Source organism: Cricetulus griseus, unplaced genomic scaffold, assembly GCF_003668045.3.
Source record: "Cricetulus griseus strain 17A/GY unplaced genomic scaffold, alternate assembly CriGri-PICRH-1.0 unplaced_scaffold_141, whole genome shotgun sequence".
In the NCBI taxonomy this organism is placed as follows: Eukaryota; Metazoa; Chordata; class Mammalia; order Rodentia; family Cricetidae; genus Cricetulus; species Cricetulus griseus.
This window is the reverse complement of record NW_023276855.1, coordinates 441-12,878: the sequence shown is the minus strand read 5'-3', so window position 1 is coordinate 12,878 and position 12,438 is coordinate 441.

The following is a 12,438-nucleotide window of genomic DNA, read 5'->3' as shown; positions in this document are numbered from 1 at the left end:
CAATATCTGCCCTATAATATCTCTCTTAGTCCCTTCCCTGAGCCAGTTAGCCCGAATCATCTTCAACCTCATACCAGCTCCAGCAAGGTAGGGAGGGCGATCAGTTTGTCTCACCTTGTTAAAGCCCAAGCCAATACGAACCCCACAGAATGGGCATATCTACATTCACTGTAGATGTGCATCTGATACACAAAGCATACCATAGTGTGTACCTCTAAGGAGCCAGAAACCTCTCTGCAACTCTGCCTCCCACAGAGGCCCTCAGAGTTCAAGCACTAGGAGGAATCTTTTTTTTGGGGGGGGGGGGTAGTTCAAGACAGGGCTTCTCTATGTAGCTCTAGAAGCTATCCTGGAACTCTCTCTGTAAACCAGGCTGTCCTCGAACTCACAGGGATCCGCCTGCCTCTGCCTCTGGAGTGCTGGGATTAAAGTTGTGCGCCACCACCACCTGGCTCACTATAAGGAATCTTAAATGCATCAGGTTCTTCCCCCACTTCCAATGCAGATCTAAGGGCCTGGGGATTATTTATCTACCCTTTATCTGCCCTTTATCTACCCTTTATCTACTATTTATCCGCCCTTTATCTAGCATCCTACCACCTTCCTAGCTTCCACTTTCCTCAACAGTCTCTCACCTACTGGTCACTGAGCACCTGCCTCAAACAGGCACCCTGCACTACCAGGAAAAGAACAGGAACTTGCTGCCAAGTTCCCAGTAATGTCCAGCTCACATGCTACTGGTGTGAGGAGATGAGTCAATGAATAAGTGCATACATAATACTAGGTCGTCCACAGCCAGGTGACAGCAGAAAGGAATGCACTATGTGCAGGTGTGCGGACACACCCACAAGGATTACGACTGGAGAGCTACTTTAACAATAGGTGGGAGGTGAGAGGCTAGCTGTCCCTTCTCCCACAGCAGCTTACAAGAAGCTCTTCTTATAAGCAGAGACCTCATAAGAGGACAGACCTCATAGATCACATGTTCAGGATATGGGGCCAACCTAGGAAGATCAGGGGTGTGATGTGCCCATAGGGCCTGGTAGGGGTAGCACATACATAGGAGGCTTTCAACATGAGCCTTCTCCTCAATACCCCTCACACATCTCAGATGTTTCCCATGGCCTTTCTGATATGACCTGAAGCAAAAGAGGAACACTGGCTTGGAAACTGTCACCTACACTACATACAGTCTTGAGCAAGTCCACTTGGTTTCTCTGACCAGGGCAGCTCACACCACAGAGTAGAGGCCTAATCCACATATGTACTACACATACACCATCTCCAGAGGTGGTTACCTTGACCTCCTAAGGTCAGAGCATCCCCTCCTGGGTGGCTGCATTTGCTGGCATTGCTGCTTCTCTCCCTCCACACTGCAGTTGTTGCTCTCCAAGGCTGAGCTGCCTCTAGCTGTCTTAGCATCTGATTGCTATTCACATGGCAAGCAGGCCTCTGCATTCAAGTTTACATAATCCTGCTCTCCCTTCTGAGCTCCAGCTTCAGCCTCCTAGATCCACCCCAGGCTGCAGAGATCACTGGAGATAATGAGAGTAGGATACTCTGAAGGGCTTTACCCTGTTTGGACCCTTCGGGACCCAAGAGCCAGTTATACAGCATGAAGCACCTCCCAGTGACCTAGAGTATGCTGCAGGAGTACCAACCAGAGCATGCCCCTCACCCTACCCCCACCCAGTTAGTCCAGCTAATTCTTCCTTGACAGCACAAAGTCTGAAATGTCAAACAAGACCAGAATGAATTCTTTTCCTAATCTCCAGGGGTACCTTGATTTAGCTTCCCAAAGCTGAGAGACCCCCCCTCCGCCCCCTCCCCCGCCATACCCATCCTCTCCCTAGATTTCATCCCTCTACCCTGTACACATGGCAACTAGAACTCCTCCAGGACAACCCCTGTACAGACTGCTGTGGCTCCCATCTGCCTTGCAACCCAGCCCAAAGCTCCCTTTCCTGGCTTTGCAAACTTCCCAATGTTTCTTATACCTACCATACCCTCCCTCTAATCCAGACTGGCCTGCCCCAGTGTAAGTCCTGCCTCCTTACCAACTTTTTGCTGTTTCCTGCATCTGAAATATCCTTTCTACTCACCCTCTGGTGTCTACATCTGGTATCTACTACCTCTTAGTGCCCTTCCCAAGGTGAGAGTTTTATTTGAGCTTCTTCCCACACTGTCCCAGCAGATGCCTCAAAGGTGATTCACATCAAAGGCCCATGGTATTGTAATTTTTAAAAAGTGGAGCCAGAGAGAAAGACACCATGCAACAGAGTTAAGTGGAGGAGTTTTTTATTAGGGAAAAGGATGATAAAAAGGGAAGGGGAAAGACTGGTCTCCAGGCACAGGAGCATCTGAAGAGAGGAAAGAGGATGGGGGGGAGGGCGTAGGCAGGGACCTTTTAAAAGGGAACACAGTGAATGTGCACAGGTGGTGCTCTTAGTGGCTGGAGCTGAGGGCATATCCTGTCAGAACCCCAAGGGCAGGCCAGTACAGATGTCTGAATACTAACAAATGGCTTATTCAAACCTCCAGTTCTCTCCCAACCTTTCAAGATCAGGAGTTGCTAAGCCAAGCAGCATTCTGTGTTAAGTACCCACTGGGCTCCCAAGTTGCTAGGAAACCCACAGGATTACTGAATGATGCTCCCTTTCCTGCCCTACTAGTATATTCTCTTTAGCAACAGTGAATCTCTTCTTGGAAAAAACAGCAAAGAGTAGGGCAGTGGAAGAATGATATCTCACAGCACTTTCGAGGCCTGGGTTCCATCACCAACACCAAAAAGGAAAACAAAATAACACAAGAAGTTTTATATAAAACTAAGTGGATAGCAGGGCGGGTGTGGCTCACGCCTTTAGTCCCAGCACTCAAGAGGCAGATGCTGGCAGATCTCTGTGAGTACGAGACCAGCGTGGTCTACAAGAGCTAGTTCCAGGATAGCCTCCAAAGCCACAGAGAAACCCTGTCTCAAACACACACACACAACAACACACAAAAAAACAAAAAAAAAAAAAAAACCAAAGTGAATAAAGTATTCTGTTCTGCCACCAAAATAGCCACTGTTTGGCTGGGCGATGATAGCACAAGTCTTTAATCTCAAATCTTGGGAAGCAGAGGCAGGTGGATCTCAGAGAGTTAGAGGCCAGCCTGGTCCACAGAGCAAGTTCCAGGACAGGCTCCAAAGCCAAACAGGGAAACCCTGTGTGGAAAAACAACAAACATACAAACCCACTGTTCAAAGCTCCCTAAATTTTCAATTTTGACTTCTGGATATTTCCTACCTGCTAAAACAAGGGATCTGCATAAAATGCTCTGAGGGCTGTTATTTATGTTACAAACATAGCATTACTGCACTAAGGAATCGGCAAAAGGGCAGCCTTTGTCCTTAAGGCTGTGATCCCCAGAGGGACACTATACATAGGTATGACCATGAAAACAGACAGAATTGTGCCTCAATTCTCTGAATGAGCTGGACTGGTGCCACCCATAGACAGCTGCTGCTTAGCTGCCAAGGCTAGCAAGCAGTTGAAAGAGGCAGGGCAGCCCTCCAGGGGATCCCTCTACGGTGGGTCCCTCATGTTTCTTAGGTTAAGCTGCATTCCCTATGATGTAACTTAATGGGTAGGCATGGAGGAAGAGAAGGGCAGGAGACAGGTGTGGGGGTAGGAGCCCTAGAGAATCAGAGGAGGAACGAGGAGGGAAGAATAAGAGCCCTGCAGAGAAGCAAGCAGTGACAGGACCATCTGTGGCAAGGCTGGGACCTTGGGCAGTAAGAGCTGAAGTTTGTTTTAAAAGCAAATGAGCAATTGTTATTTGCCATTATTTACTTTGTTTTTAAAGACAGGGTCTCATGAATCCAGGCTGGCTCCACACTAGCTATGTAGTTTAGGATGATCTTGAAGTTTTTATCCTCTTGCTACCAACTCCCAAGTGCTGGGATTAAGAATATGGGCCACCACACCAGGATAAACCTAGGACTTCATGCATCTAGGTGCAAACAGTACCAACTGAGCTACATCCCCAATTCCTAATGAGATTTTCTTAAATAGTAACTTTAGGTTTCAAATGACCTGCCCCTTCCCAGCATACTTAGCAGAACACTAAGAGCCCTCTAAACAAATTCGCAGGCAAACGGACAGAACTAGAAAAAAACATCCTGAATGAGGAAACCCAAAACCAGAAAGACAAAATTTAGTATGTACTCATTCATAAGTGGATACTAGACATAAAGCAAAAGATACCTGGCCTACAATCCACAGCCCCAGAGAAGGTAGAACCCTCTTCCAGAAACAGAGGTAAGCAGACGCAGAAATCCACAACTAACCAATGGGCCAAACTCCTAGAGTACAACTGAAATGAGGGAGGAGAGATAATATGAACAAAGGGGTCAAGACCATGATGGTGAAACCCACAGAATCAGCTGACCCAAGCTAGTGAGAGATCACTGACTCAGGTCTGACAAATGGGGAACCTGCATAAGACAGAACTAGACTCCCTTAATATAGGTGACAATGGTGCTTCTGGGACAATATATGAGGTCATTGGCAGTGGGTCCAAGACCTAACACTAATTCACAAACTAACTTAGTGGAGCCCATTCTATATGGAGAGATACCTTGCCCAGCCTAGACATAGGGGTGTGGGGGTGGAGAGGTACCTTGGTCCTCAATGAGATGATGGGACAGACTTAGTAGACTTCCTAGGGGAGGCCTTACCTTGTCTGAAGAGCAGATGGGGGGGAGTAATGGGAGGAGAGAAAGAGGAAACTGGGATTGGAATGTAAAAATTTAAAAAAAGGGGGGGAAGAGACCTCCATAAGATGAAGAAATAGAAGAAGCTAACTCAAATGACTCTATTCACAGCCTTCATGGAGCTATCTCTTGCTACCCATGACCTCAGAGAACTAAGCAAAAGGGGAAAAAAAAAAAACCAACCTCCAAGAATTCCAAAGCCTTCAATTAGTCATTACTTGCAAATGTAATCCTTTTCTCACTTGAACTTTTTCCCCCAGAGTGCTGATAAAAGGTTCCAGCTTCCCCACCATGTTCCACTTCCCAAGAAAAATGGATGTAGCTGGGGCAGCTGAGGAAAGCTGGGGCAGGCTGAGAGTCTGGGCAAGCCAACAGACCCAAGCTGAAGGTCCAGGCCTGTTGAACATTCCATTTGCTACTCACAGTAGCATTGTGAGGGTACTAGGAACTCTGAGCCATGGCTCTGTTGTAACAGTAGGGCAATGTGAGAGCAAAGGTTGGGTTTGAACTCCAGACTCCTGATGGTATACCGTTGCCAAACTGGAGAGCCAGGGCCCTGACTACAGTGCTCGCACAAACCACAAGAGTCATGCCTTGAGGCTTGGCAAAGATATTCGAAAGCTGAAGTTGGCTGTGGCAATAAGCCTTTCTGGGAATGGATATGACTTGGGGATGGCTGAAATCCTGGAAATCCAGGTGTGAGAGAAACCCTACCTTCTAGTCTCCCAACACTGCTGCTTCCTCAGCTCTAGCCCATTTGCTTCTTCCAGAGTCTAACTGACAGAGGCCTTCAAGGTGTCTCCACTTCTGGTTACAGCTGAGTTCAAGCAGCAAGCAGTCATAGAGTCCTAACCAGCAGCTATTTTTATCCCCTCCACTTTCAAGATTTTACAGCCACACCCAGCAACCACACCGAAAGGATTTTTTTCTCTCTCTCCCATCCAAGACACAATAGGTTTTTAAATGCTTTCCTATGCTCCCTCCCTGGGCCCTCTCACCAACTCACTGTTCACCCAGCCTGACAGTAATAGGCACACAAATCTTGTCAATGACACATGTTACAGAGTCCAGGGTTCCATTTTTATAGCACATGTCATTTGAGCACTAGTACAGATTTTGGAAACATAAAAGCAAAGCAAGACGCATAGGGGTCACACATAGACAGCATAATAAGTGGAGTCCAGGAAGGACAGAAAAAGAGATCAGCAAGGGAAATCCTCCCGACTCTGGGTCCTTGCTTTCTCATTTCTATGATGCTATAGCAACATCTGGCACAGCCATGGAAACTGAAGCTTCCTTGCCAAAAATAAAAAAGTAATCTTCCCATCAAAACAGCTTCACTGGGGTTAGGGAGGTATACAAGCACAAGGACCTATGTTTGATCCCCAACATCCATGTAAACAGCGGAGCACAGTAGGACACACTTGTAATATCAGTGTTTCAGAGGCAGAGACAGAAGGATTCCTGGGGTTCACTGTTCAGCCAGGCTAGCCAAAACAGTGAGCTCCAAGTCCACTGAGAGACTTTGTCTCAAAAAAATAAAGCAGAGAGCAATTGACGAAGACATACTGTGTCAACTTCTGATCTACACACACAAACACACCAACATGCACACACCTAAATGTACACACCCACACAAAAGAAGAACCCTCCTTAGTTATGTTTCTACTGCCGTGATACAACACTATAACCAAAAGCAACTCTCAGGTCTATCACCAAAGGAAGTCAGAACCTGGAGGAAGAAACTGAAACAGAAGCCACACTTTGATTACTGACTTGCTCCATATGCTTTGTTCAACCTGCTTTCTTATACCACTAGGATCACCAGTCCAGGGGTGGTACCATCTATAGTGGGCTGGGCCCTCCTACATCTAACACTAATCAAGAAAACAAGACTTGCCTAAAGGTTCATCTTACAGAGGAATTTTCAACTGATATTTCCTCGTTCCAGATAACCCTAGCTTATCTCAAAGCACAGACACCTCCCCCCCCCCAATACAAGACAAACAAAAAAACAACCAGAACATCTACATTAAGTGCTATTTGTGTTATAATAGAAGAAAAGCAGGCTTGCTGCCTGTCTCAAAGCCAATCAGCTCCCTGTTGACAGGAACAGAACTTACTACCTTGTACACTAATCATACATTATTTAAGAAGGAAAATTAGCTAAAACCTTGTTTTGACCTCCTCAGACTAACATGCTCAATAGGAGGAGGAGAAAAATAAAAGGTATAAGGTGACAGACCTATGGAAATCTGTTTGCCTTAACTGGAAAAGGGGGACAAGGACTAGTGATCTCACTATGTGGACCAGGCTCCACCAAAGTCAGGAATCATAGAAAAGTCCAGACAAAATGTCAAGAGGCTACTCACCAACCCTTCTTAGTTTGGTGAAGATCAGGTACTTAAAGGAACACAGGAGAGACTGACAAGTTATGGACAGAATTCAGTCCTTGTTTAGTGACTAGCAACCATGTACTCATCCCCAGCTTCAGCCGCAGTTCACTTGCTGTCAAATATGCTCCATCTAAAATCCTAGCCTTTTCTTAACAGGATAAAAGGGAGTCCACCATCTCAATACAAATTCCAACTCTTTTACATCAATTCTTCCATCTATCATTGATCTGATTTTTCCTGTAGTCTTGTTTCTCCAACTCGGACCAGAACCTGTGAGGCCAGGAACTACCTTCTCATAATAGTCCAGAACTTTATGTTCAATGTTTGGTTTTTGTGGGGGGAGGGGTTTATTTGGAGGGAAGGGAGACAAAATCCCACTTTTTAGCCCTGGTTGGCCTGGAATTTGCCATGTTAACCAGGCTGGCCTTGAACTCAAGAAAGATCTGCCTGTTTCTGACTCCCAAATGCATACACCACCACACCCTGCTCAATGAACTTTTATTAATTGCCTTTATCTTGACAATCATTGGCCAGAGTTTCATCTGATCCTAGGCTGTCCGAAGATATAGAGGATGTGAGACTTGAGAAATTGCTGACAATTTTGCTGAGATCATTCGAGGAGCCAATGGTAGAGTTGGAAGCAACCTCCCATGAAGTTTTTTTGTTTTTTTTTTTTGTGTTTTTTTTTGGTATTTTGAGACAGGGTTTCTCTGTGTAGCTTTGGAGCCTATCCTGGCACTGGCTCTGGAGACCAGGCTGGCCTCAAACTCACAGAGATCCGCCTGCCTCTGCCTCCCAAGTGCTGGGATTAAAGACATATGCCACCAACGCCTGACCCTCCATGAAGTTTTACCTGCAGCCAGGATGCTAAAGGGAAAGACATGGTTTTGAAGCCATTTGATGGACAGCAGCTCCCAGGAGATTCAGTGCTGCAGCCACTATCTAGTGATAGGCACTGTGTGGGGCCGGTCAGCACTTACCTCCTGCAAGAGAACTTGAAATCAGCTGTCTCCAGGAAGAAGAAAATCCCACAACAGCTATCTGTAATTAACATGGTTCCCAGCCTCAAGCTGAGAATGACTAGTGTTGTTCCTCCATGGTGTCAAGCCTTATGAGCTGCTTTCCATCTTCTTTTGGCGGTCATTAATGAGACCACCTCCAGAGTGATAACCAGGTAATGAGACTTGCAGATCAAACCAGTGTCTGTGGGGATGGGATCCTCTCAGGATGTTATCTTTAAGAGACTGGCAGTCCTGTCCCAGGGTTCTTACCAGGACATTACTCTCCAGGACTAGCAAGTTCAGCCACAAGTCCTCTCTTAATGTGACACTGCCTCCAATAGGGCCAAGAGCAAATCCTCCTGACTCCACCTCTCCCTGCCAGTACCTGCCCTCTGTTCCCCAGGGACTCTCAGAAAACTTATCATCTCTCTTTCCCATCTCCCCTCCTGCCCCTTCACAGTGTTACCACCTCACTAACTCACATTGAGTCACTGGGCTATGTTAACTCCTGAAGAACTGTCCTCCCTTATCCAGATAGCCTTAACCACAGCACCTGAGTCCTTATCCTTAGAGACCAGGCCTACACACTGTACAGGAACCTTCCACTACCTCCTGGAGCCAAAATAAGCTCCAGCGCCAGGACAATCAGGAAAGCCCCTTCCCAATACTGGAACCACTTTTTACTTCAGTTCCTGACCCTGACATGTTCTAGAAAACTTATTTCTAGTATGAAATAAGTTTCTGTGTGCCTGTTTCTCGTTCTACCTGGAAAGTCTTTCCAGGCCACAACCACATGTACACTTTGACCTCAGCTTTACAGCTACCTCAAAAACCTCCCCCTCCATGGCTCTTCCCAAGTAGGAAACACTCTCCCTCTTCTAATATCTGGTCCTGCAGGGATCTTGAGGAACTGAGATATGAAATCATATTCAGCCATAATCCATCCTTGTGGGATTAACCCACAGGATAGTTCCAGTAGAATAAGACTCACATTTCTATCAAAGGAATCAACCCACTGGATTCCAGATAAAATCCCTCCATCTGCAAGGAACAACAGTCTAGACAGGCAAGAAGAGGTCCCTCTCCCTATATTCCACTGTCCTCTTGAAGCTCCTGCCCATATAGCTGAAACAAGGAGGAAGGACAGCCTCCTAGAACTCAAGGAGCAAGCAGGAAAAGCGACTCTGTACACAAAGACAAGAAGATAGTCTCAGGACAGATGCCTTGGTACATTCTCATTCCAGGTGATTTGGGTAGGCAGAGGCCTCCCCAACTTTCTGTGTGAAAAACAGTAAGGACAGTGCCCAATAGGGACAAAAGTCATCTAGAAACACAGCGTATAAGATAAGACAAAACCAGACCTGAGCCACTTCCAATTTGGCTATATGGATAGATGTGTCTGAAGAGACAGGAGTTTAGAGCCTGAAATCCTGACTGTTGCTAAGGACTTTTTGTTGCAAGCTGTTGCTGGCATCCCTGTGATTTTCTGGAGAATACTGGCACCCATAGGGGACTAGGAACTGAAAATGAAGGCTCTGAAGACCCCACTTTCATATAACTTGACTAGCCAAGGCATTCAGAACCTCTTTAGAATGCATGTCAATAGGGCAGCAGCCAAGGACATACCACCACTGCTTACACTCAGATCTGTGTCTCCTTAAAAACTTATGCTGGGGTATGATTGCACACACTTAATCTCAGGGCTCTGGAGGCAGAGGCAGGCAGATCTCTGTGAGTTCAAGACCAGCCTGTTCTACAGAATGAGTTCTAAAACAGCCAGGGCTACACAGAGAAACCCTGTCTTGAAACAAACAAAGAAAAACAACAACAACAAAAAAACATCTCTTCTGTAATTAAATCATTATCTTCCTACAGAAGACTTTAAAAACAAAACAAAAAAGCCAAATCCCAGCAAACAAAACTTCCTGCTTGTTTTCTTAAGCACGTCTTCGTATGCAATACTGGGTTTATAAAGACAAACAAGTCACCAACTGCATCATCTGACAGATGGAGAAGAAAACAGGTTAAAGCATGGGCTGAAATTGTTCTCCAGGCCAGGGAGTTTGCTCAGCAGGCAAAGGATCTGTAAGCTTATGATCCACCCTGCTCCACCTCTCCAATTTAATCTTTTTTTTTAAAAAAGTTTATTATATATACAGAGTTCTGTCTACATGTATCCCTACAGGCCAGAAGAGGGCACCAGATCTCATTACAAATGGTTGTGAGCCACCATGTGGTTGCTGGGAATTGAACACAGGACCTCTGGAAGAGCAGCCAGGGCTCTTAACCTCTGAGACATCTCTCTAGCCCCTAATTTAAGCTTTTTAAAAATAAAGTAGAACAGTTTGTTGTGTTTATTACTCTTTATCAGCAAGCAACTCCAAAGCAGAATTAAGTTACAGACTGAGTTGTATGACCTCTACAGATCTAAACCAGGCTTCTTCAAAATCCTGATAAAAATAAGGCCTGGCAGAGCAGTGAGAGTGGATTGAGAAGAATGGCTGATGGATATGTAAATCAGTCTCACTAACAGAGAAAGAGATGTACCTTGGCCACCTCCATCCCTGTAACTCCTATGAGCCATTTGGCTAGGCTTTGGAAACATGGGCCTGTCACGTGAAATGAAAAGACACATCTAAAGTTTGGTATGAAGCTGTGTGGTGGTGGCACATGCCTTTAATCCCAGCAGTTGGGTGGCAGAGGCAGGCAGATCTCTGTTGAGTTTGAGCCCAGCCTGATCTATAGAGCTACTTCAGGGACAGCCAGGGCTACACAAAGAAACCTTGTCTTGAAAAAGCAAAAGGATTGGTCTGAAAACAATTCTTTTCAGAGCTCAAGGGTAAGAAAAGTATCTACTCTCCCACCTATGCCACCTTTCTATTCATAATAGAAAGCTGTCATTCTTCAAGAACTTACAGAGATAAGCTAAAAACCTAGGTTTGTACTTAGATTCTTCTTAACTTGGTTTAGGACTCTTTTTTAGTGAAGGACTAGGAAGTAAATATTTTAGGATTTGAGTAATTTCTTTCACAAGTAAATGTTCAAAAATGCCAATCTAACCACAAAGCAGTCACAGACAACACTCAAGCAATTAAGTTTGGCTGTGTTCCAACACACCTTTATTTATGGACACTGAGCTTTATGTTTGGTTGAGGCAGGGTTTCTCCCTGTAGCCCTAGCTGTCCTGAAGTTCACTATATAGACCAGACTGCCCTGCTCAGAGCTCTACTTGCCCACCTCCCTTAAGGTAGGATTAAAAGCATGTGCCGCCATGCCTGGTCATGTACATTAAAATTTGAATTATACGTAACTGTCACATATCACAAAGTTTTTGAAAACCATCCTTAGCTTGCAGGCCATACAAAATTAGAGAGAGCAGGCACAATGTGATCTATAAACCATCTGCTCATTACTGCTGAAACGATTCACTATTGTTTTAATACTCTGTTAGGAATGATTGAGTTGTTTGTATTTTTGACTCAAGGCTTAGAAAAGTTTTGTTCTGTTAGAACTTCTACCTCACTCCTGCAGCTCTTTCACAGTTTGAGAAGCCACATTCCTGTCTCTCCAAACCCTGCCCACTCAGGGAATTTCCAACAAACGGAAGGCACAAAAAGGCCAGTTCTGCAACTCCTCCCCTGAAGTTGCCAGCAGCCCACGTCACCACCAAAAGTGTTCAGCTTTTGCCCACACTTGGGCATAAATCCAGCTTGTGGCAGACACATTATCACCCCTCACCTTCAAGCTGTATAATCTCCCTGCTTTAGTTCGGGTGTGTGGCTTCTCTGGCCTTGATCTCTGGAACTGGAGAACCTGCTCAGGAGTTGCTTTGTTCAAATAAACCTATTGTCACACTTTTTCAATTTGGCTTGCTCTGGCTTATTCCATCAGAAGAGAAAACTATTATGATGCACAGAAAACCTATGCATTTTGTTATGGAAAACCTTTTACTTCCTTTTTGTCTTAAATACTGGGAATTGAACGCAGCCTTATGCATGCTAAGAACATGCTCTATTACTGTGTTATATACCCCCAACTTTTAATTTGCTTGCTTTCAATATCCATTCCTTCTCCTTGACTCCTACTAACAAATTCCATCCTTGTAACTAGAATCTGCTCCTTCTGAAATACCAAATAGTTTTGCTTGGGTGTCAACCATGAGTCCCCATCTATGCAACCAACAGTGAGCATGTAACCCAGAGTGGCCCACCACAGTATGTTAATGCCCTGGTACAAACACTGGGTCAGGTGAGAGCAGAACTTCAGCAGAGCCAAACACTGATGC